This window comes from Humulus lupulus, chromosome X, assembly GCF_963169125.1.
Source record: "Humulus lupulus chromosome X, drHumLupu1.1, whole genome shotgun sequence".
In the NCBI taxonomy this organism is placed as follows: Eukaryota; Viridiplantae; Streptophyta; class Magnoliopsida; order Rosales; family Cannabaceae; genus Humulus; species Humulus lupulus.
Window position 1 is genome coordinate 92,047,789 of NC_084802.1, and position 8,980 is coordinate 92,056,768.

Here is an 8,980-nt window from a genome sequence, read left to right on the forward strand (position 1 = left end):
TATTATGGAGGGAAATTTTTTAACCATTCCCGCTCAATTTTCCCCCATTTTTTATTTTCATTATATTATTTTATTATTATAAATGCTTATTTGGAAGCTTATGTGGAGTAAATAATATGATGTGTACACATTGTATAACATGTGGCATGCCACGTGCGTACATAGTTGGAAAAAATATAAATAAAATATATTTATTTATTAATTAAATAAGAAAATTTTAATTAAAAAAGACAGACCTAAAACTCAGATTGGGGCTTTAGGGATTAGGTTCATTTGTTTCTCATTCTTCCTCTCAGCCGCACCTCTCAATCTCCCTCACATCTAACCTCTCAGCTCCTTCTCTCTCCCTCTCTCTGTCTCACCCTTTTCTCTTGCAGGTGGCTGGCGCGGGAGGCTCGATGGAGACTGCGACGGGGCTCTACGCGAACGAGACCCCAAAACTTCGGGTGAGCCTTCTCCTTGACGTGAACCAGACCCCAAAAGCTTTAGGCTACCCTTTTCCCTACGCGAACCAGGCCCCAAAAGCTTCAGGCCACCCTTCTCCTTGCGCGAACCAGGCTCGTTCAGGCCACCCTTTAACAACAAAACTGCCTGTGAACACAACTGTCGACGCCGAACCTTGGGCGACCGAGAGAGATTCTAGGTTTGTGGTATCACTGAAACTTGCAACTTTTTTTTGGTGTTCTATTATTTGTTTTTTCCTTTTCGGCAACCAATAGCAGTTGATTTCTCTTATGCAATTGGGTTTGTGTTGTTTGTCTTGTTTTGTTCATTGTTTGTGTTTCGAGTTTCAGTTTTTGAATTTAGGGGAATTGAAATATATATCTTTTTTACTCATTCTTGGATTTGATTGATTTAAGTTAAAGTAATTGATTGAAATGGATTATACTAGTATAAGTTTTGCTCTTGTTCTAATGATTTGGCAGCTTATGTACATTAATCTTTGATTGATTTTTCTTGGCTTGTTGTAAAGTTAAATGATTCACGTTATAGTTGAGAGAGTTGTGGCCTCTGCCCACCATATGTTTGTAATAATGCTCTAATGAGATTTAGGAAAACATGGTATAAGATGTTAGGTTCATTTTTTTTTTGTAATAGCAAAATTATTGCTGGTTATGCTTTGACTGTTGTCTTTACAGAATCCATTGCAATGTTGTTATAAATTGAAATTTAATCGGTGGCAATATGCTATACCATCTGGGGTTTTCTCACAGCAGAATGCCAACTGATTTTGAGATAACCTGTCTTTGTAGAAACAGTTGTATTTTTAAGTGAAAAAACACTATGTATGTTTATATATGAGTTTGATTGTTTTCCTAGTTCATAAGAATATAAGAGTTGAAGGAAAATCATCCCGAATCTGCTCTTGTGCTGGATATGAATGAAGATAGACTTCCTAACACAACCGATTTGGCATACAAAAGGGTTCCTGTACATAATATAGAAGTGGGATCCTATGTTTTGGTTGGAGCTAGTGAGGTATGTGATGCTAATTTTATTCATTTCAGTTTTGTTTGTTGGAATAGTAAGCTAGAATGTTCAAATTCTGAGGTGAAAGGAGTATAATATAGAATTGATTGTTGTTTTCTTAGGATTTATATTCTCTGAACCTAGTGAAAGTCTAGCTATTGATCAATTAACTTTAAATGCATGTTATGTTCTGAAACTTTTCACATTAATGTGAGTTCTTGACTTGCACTACTCTGTCTCTTAACACTAAAAAATCTATCCATGTGCCTGGACTATCATGTGGATGGCTTTTTGCTGCTTGAATGATGGTCTGAAAACAATTTCAAGACTGAAAATGTTGCCAATGTGATGGACTATCAAATGAATGGGTTTATCTATCTTTAAGAATTATGGTGTGAAAATATTAATCCTCTGTTGTAATAGATGTCAAGTGGTTACTCATCAATATTGTGATTTTTGGATGATGTTATTGAAAAAGAAAGAAAAATACACAAACACACATACGTATATAAATATATATATATATACATATTTATAGCTTTCTGAATTCATTTAGCGATGGTGAGCAATACAGCAAGGTTGTCGTAGTCTTGTCTGTAGCTATTGCTCTCATTGGTCCATTTCTCTTCAAGTGGCCATTCTTTGGAACATCAGGTAGTATTTAGTTTATACAGTGCCCTCATTAACTCTAATACTATCTATTACATTCTCTTGACGTACCCCATTATGGGATTTAAAATTTTATGAAACACCTACTCTTACCTTAAAATGGTCCTTTTTTATTTGTTGGTTTCAATCAAAGCTCAGCTTTAACATTTTGAAGAAAAAGAAAAATTGCAACATCTCTAATTTTCAGTACTTTCAAAAAATTGCTTCTTGTTGTTCATATATAATACATATTACATGCATATATATACTGTAAAGAAATGTTGAGTTGGTCTTCCAACTAGAAGGTGTCAAGATAAAAAATATTCAAATACTTGATCTGTTACATGTATATTCTTTCTTTTTCTTGTTTTTTAATGGTTGACTTTCGAGTTAGCTTGTGAATTCCTATTCATGCAGCTCTTTTTTTTCCTTCCTAATTTGCACTGTCAGGGAAATTTTCATCTTCTGTTTTTTAATGGTTGACTTTCGACTACAATTGAACCAATTTATGGACATCAGGCTGGAAACAATAACTCAAATTTGACTACCTGCTGTATCCCGAACTGTGAGAAAGAAGCTCTTGCAGTCGCAGCTGCCATGGAGAAGGGTACCACTCATCCTATCGGAAGGTAGCATCACTGGACCATAGAATTTACTTTTCACAGTAGCTTTTTGGTCTGTAATCTTTAAATTATTTACTCATATTGGTTGTATCACTACTGCCTTATCATTTCTTAACTCGATTTTCTAATCCATGCTCTGTGAGGTTGCATTGGTTGAGAGAAATGAATAAACAAGATCTCCATAATACACGATCTCAACAAGAATCCATAGAGAATTTTCATCTTCTGTGGCTGAAAGTGAATTAGGCTTATTGAGGCAAAGGCATACAGTCTCCGGTCTGAGGTATTTTCTAATTTAGAGCTCAATAACTTTATTTTTATTCTTTTTTCTTGAATAAATATATAGTATAAGATATGAATGGTTTTTGCTCAAACATTTTGGATCCTTTTCTTTCAATTAGGGAAGGGTTCTCCAGACTGGATAATTCTGTTTGTGCTCAAGCAAGCAACAGTCTTTCTGATACATCTAACGAGGATAATATTTCAAATCGAAATGGAGAACCTCAAGAAAATAACTTATATGCATCAACGATTTGGAATTGTATGTGTATGTCTCTTCGACACTTCTTGGATTTTGGTTCTTTTACATATGATGTTTATGTTGCTAATCTTTTTTTCCTATATAGGAGTTTCATATTGTCGGTTGGTTGCCTTTTAGGTATATTGTTATGATTCATTTTTATTAAATCCCCAATGTTCTGAAGGATTAATGATGGTGCATTGTTCTGAGGCCCTTTGATTGTTATTTGCAATGTGTATTAGTATATGGCTTAGATTTAATATGGTTTATGTGTTTAGTATTTGCAATGTGTGTTTAGTCTTTAAGTGTGTTAAGAATTTTGTGTATTTTTCTCTGTTTGCTTGTATGGTCTAGTTTGGTTTACAACTTGCTTTTCAGCTTGCTATTTATTTGTATGGTTTGTTCTATGTGCATTCAAGCATGATCTGTTCATTCATACTTTGCCTTTGTGTTTAGTTCTTTAGTGTTTCATATCACCATATTTTTGTATTCTGATTTATTTTTAGGCAATTTGTTGTGGTAGGTGTCATTGTTGCTTTGAATTATTTTGGCCTATGATGTTCAAGAATAAATATACTTATTTTATGTTGGTGATTATGACACTTGATGTGCTCATATTTTATTTTTATTTTTAATATATGTTGGTATCTCAAGTGTCGTAAATGCCCATAATAATAAGTTATATATTTTCTGAAATCCTTATGATGATTAAATTGGAGATATTTATTTTGCTGAAATTAATTATAAAGTCTTTCTCACTGGCGCCAATTCGAACCCCACCTCCGGCCATTGTCGGTGTCCACCTCCCAAAGTCATCATCGACATTCACAATAAGTTCAGTCAGAGAAAAGGAGGCTCATACAATGATCCTAATGTGAAGAATAGGAAGAATGTCAAGAAAAATGACATTATTGAGTTTTCAATGACCTAAAAATAATGTATAGATATTTTTTTTTTATGAAATGTGCTTCTTAATAAGCAGTGAATATTGTATAATATATGTTTGCTTATTTTTTTATTAAAGTTAAATAATTTATTTGATTAATAATGTTAAATATTTTTCAAATTAATTACTTTCATTTATTATTTATATTAAATAAAATTTATATATATAATTAAAATTACCTACATAGAAATATTATATTCACTCACAAATAAATAAGTGTAGGTAAAAATAAGTATACTACAACATATCACGTGGATCAATCATTTAGTGCCACATAACCGATAAAAAGGGGATAAGTAACACAATCATTCGAATTTCTTGTAGCAAGTGGACAAATTCTTGTCTGACACGTGGAGCAACCACAAGATGACAAGTGACGGTTTTGATGTATGCCACGTAGGATGCCACGTCATCAGATACATAAACTATAGAAACCATGTCAGCAGACATGTAGGATGCCACATCATCAAACACGTCATCTGCTGACTTATCAATTGATTTATAACTTAGTGGGGTCCACTGATTCTTTTACCTACCAGTATTAATAAGTGTAGGTAAAGAATCTTTCCCCACTAACCTTTACCTACCAATCTCTACCAATTCAATAATGGTAGGTAAACCATATTACCCACCATTAGACTAGTTTTACCTACACTTACAATTGGTAGTTAAAGACCCCATTTTCTTGTAGTGAAAGTACAGTGGGGACCATGGGCCTATGAAATCAAGCTACAATAAGTTATCATAAATCGAACAAATAAATTTACTAACTTATTAATTCCTCGTGACTCCACTAAAGATTCAGAATTGCACTTTTGAATTCATAGAAGGCTCTATAAAAAATATAGATATGCTAATAATTATCCATTGTTACAACCATAATTATCACTCAATCCTCTATAGACGTTCTACAATGAGATGGGACTAAAATACCATTTTACCCCTCATTGTATTTTATCCTTAAAACACTTAGATCATTGTAAATGATATTTTAGTAAACTAATATTAATTATTGAAATGAGATCTCTATCTTTTAGCACCTTGAACCAAACTAAAAGGAAACCATCATTTCACTTCTTCATCAAAAGCTATAGATGTTCATATCTATGATTAACACTCCCACTCAATTATACTATCGAGTTCCCAAGATGTAAGTATGGGCTAGTCCGTAGGGTAAGCTGGTAACGAACAAGTCAAAGAACTCAAATAATACAATCAGTTATAATACTTACCACTCAAAATTGAGATTGAATAGACCTATGGTCAACTATATGATATGACTAGAATAGATAATAACGATATGTTTACTTATCCTATCAACTATCAATATCGGTGCAGTCCGATGTAACAAATACATCCGATCTTATCTACTTTGCTAATGTTCTAGAAAGAACATAACACTACAATGTGTAAGTAGATCATATCGTAGATTGGAAAGTCAGTGTAAATCTTGTGCACTGACTAATCTTAGGACTAACTTATATTGATCATATAATCATATTTATATTCCACTATGATTACATCACTATAAATACGATTAGTTATATGCTCGGGATTTAATAGAAGTTTATATTAAACAAATAATCTTGAAAATAAAAAATGTGACCAAGTCAAAAAATGATTTCTATTCTTCTATTGATAATAAATGAGATTTACAAAGAAATTGAGTTTTAATTAGGGCATAAAACCCCAACAGAAGTTTGACTGTGGGGAGTGGCACACCTTTTTTCACCTCTAGTATTTTTGAATCCCCGAGTCATCGATGGATTGGCCTTGGCCTAAAAGGCTGCAAGCTCGGAGCTTGTCTTCATGGAGAAGGTAGGTCAGGGACCTTCGACCATAAGGAAGCTGGAGAATGGCTTCCTTATGTTCCATCATCGCTTCTGATGGAGTGGGGTGGTGGTAGTTGGCTGCAGGCAAGAACTAGTTTGAATATTTTGAGCTTGACTATTCAATGATAAATGGATAAGTGCATTGAAATACTTACGGACACGTTGGAAGGAATAAAAACGGGAAGGAGCGAGCCCATTCGTCCAGAAGAATGCAGTCTTGAAGTTTGGAGGATGATTTGGCATATCTTCGTATATTCATTTCTCCTCCAGATAGCTCAATAAGTAGTAGAAGCCATCTCACCCACAAGCTCGAGAAGGGTTGCTCTTAAGGTAGAAGAGATATAATATCTCTTGTGTCGAAGGCCCTTCCCATTTCATCTCATGGTATAACGATCTAAGAGCTGGCAAGACCCTGAAGGAGTTGGTCTGAAGTTGGAAGGGGGCGAGCCCGAAAAAGTCCAAGAAATTCTTGAAGTATGTCTCCGGGGTAGTAGAGCCCCAGTCCTCATATGCTCGCGGCTCCATGCATCGAGCTTGATTTTACGGTCGGGATTGCCATCTGTCGGGGCGTAGCAACTCCTTTCATTCGAGGTTGTCGGTCGACACATCAATGTACCAGAAAGCATAAGGCCATGATAAGCCAGCAACTCAGATATATGGTCAGTGGATGTGTCTGAGCTCCAGTAGTGCTCATCCTTGAAAAACTCCTCCTTCGAGGTGGGGACTGAAAGGATTTACGAGGTGGATGGATGAGCTGAAGAGTCCTCCATTATGGTGAAAGATAGGGTACTAGGTGGAAAGGTGACTGTGACTGTGACTTTAAGTTTGGGGTCTAAGGGAATAGGCTTGATCTCGGGGTCTAGGTCAGGGTAAGATGCAACTCGGAGTTTCTTCCTCTTCTTCTCTTCGACCTCTTCTATCTATTATCAAAAGCGGTCTCGTATATCTTCTTGCTCACACCTTTCTTTGTACTCGCGGATTAGTCGTTGATTTCTGGTAAAAGATGACTCAGGATTGGGTGTTGATGGGTGATAAGGGATAGCAAACTCGGGCCCCCATCGATTCTCAGAGTAATGCGACGTCTAACAAGGAAGAAAATGGTGAAGGCCCATCATATAGGAAATCATAAGGAAATTATAATTTTGATAACTATAAGTTATAATTTTAATAACTCGAGCTCGAAAGCTCAAGATAACAAGATTGCCTCAATCGAGCTTGAAAGCTCGAAAGGGCGAGATCAACTCGGATGTCATTCTCGAACTATTGTAAAGTTTGGGCATCGAGGGTGCACCCACGCAAGAGTGGGGAGGTTAATACCAGTTTAAAAAAATCTCGGATTTTCAAGGAAAAAGTTAGCAGTTACTATTGACCCTCGATTTGGCCAACGACATGGAGTCAGAATAACGACAAAGAAATAATAAGGAATCAAGAATGGAATCAAATGGTAAAGAAATGACACAAATGATTTATAGTGGTTCGGCCCCAATCGTCTGGTAATAGCCTACGTCCACTTAGTGATATTATTGATGTTGAATCCCAATGTCGTGATTAAAGAACTAGGGTTCTTGAGTTTCACAAGCCTTAGGAGAATTACAACTTTTCAGTGGATAATCGCATTATGCACTTTCTATGAGTACTCAGAAAAAAGGTTCATAAGTCCCTTCCTTGAGTCCTCTCATTCATATTTATAGGCTCAAGGGGGTTACATGGGCCAATGGGCCTTAATTATCCTTAAGATCATCATATCAAGGCAATAAAGAAAAAAGATCATAAATGTAGTTCTTACAAGATTACATATCTTTAAAAGAAATAAACTGAAGCATGCCACCAGGCTGGTCGAATCTAATCGTGAGATCTAATGAAGCAACAAGGAGTTGGTCGATAGTCGAGCAGAACCTCTTCATCTTGACGCTGCCACGTGCCAACCACGTGTAATAAATTCTTGCCACGTCATTAGGAAACATTTTTGGGTAAACATTTGCCCCCCATGTTTATTTTACTGCGACCAGCATAAAGTAAACTTAGAGAACTGACCCTTCACGTACCCCACCAAATCTGTCAGAGCCGCCCATGCCTTTTCGAAAAAGGCAACCAATCATGTCTTTTCAGTTTCCAAAAAAATTGTCTGACGGCCATTGCGTTTCCCCATGCTTTGAAAAAAGTAATTCCATGATTACCTCTTTTACAGTGTTATGATCAATATAAATAATCCCTCAGGATCATTTTTCACTTTTTACTTTTCATTTTCTCTTCAAGAACACTGAAGAACGAGGCGCAGTAAACTCAGAGATCTCAGACGAACTCGACGATCCATGGAGTTTCTGCCCAGCCAACTGACTTAGTGTCTCAGAAACTTGCTTCATCCTTTTATCCAAGTAAGTTTATCGACCTTTTAAGTCGCTGAAATACCATGCAATATTTTTTTTTATCTGTTTCGTATCCTGAGTTCTTGAATGTTCTTGGAGAAACTGTTTGGGGGGTAATTGGGCATATTAATTTGCACTAAATTTGGTATGAGAATAACATTTTTCTGGGATAACGAAGTAGTTGGGTAGTTAGGATTATAACTTTAGGGCGTGAAATCGAAGTAAAAGTTCGATTTCTAAGCTTGTAGAAAAAACTAGGTTTTTCTCGCCCTTTTAGAGTTGGAAAGTTTTTCCTGAGAAACTTTTCACTTCTGCTTTTTAATCCGATTTCCAAATTGTTCGCTTGAAATGTAGTGTTTTCTGTCAAAATGATGCTGGTCGTATAAAATCTTAACTTTTATACACGAGCAACGTTATTCCAACTTTTAAACACAAGTTTTTAGGTCGTAGATTCTCATCTCCCCTTCTCTATTTGCAGATTTTCATGCAAGATCCGTGGGGATGTGAGAGGCCAATCGATGACGATCTGCTGGCCCAACTACTCGAGGACGAGGAACAACTATCACGGCTAATTC

At 35.8% G+C, this 8,980-nt stretch overlaps 1 long non-coding RNA gene across 8 annotated transcripts; it reads left to right on the forward strand.

Annotated features, from left to right (window-relative positions):
• The first annotated feature begins 264 nt into the window (after nucleotides 1-264).
• On the forward strand, nucleotides 265-3,981 carry LOC133803484 (uncharacterized). Of its 8 annotated transcripts, XR_009877980.1 has the most exons (5): nucleotides 265-643; nucleotides 1,321-1,479; nucleotides 2,638-2,747; nucleotides 2,885-3,024; nucleotides 3,143-3,981. It is a non-coding gene; the product is annotated as an uncharacterized LOC133803484 (long non-coding RNA). The 8 variants fall into 8 exon arrangements; XR_009877978.1 differs by having other exon boundaries at nucleotides 1,321-2,747; XR_009877975.1 differs by having other exon boundaries at nucleotides 2,569-3,024.
• The last annotated feature ends 4,999 nt before the right edge of the window (nucleotides 3,982-8,980 follow it).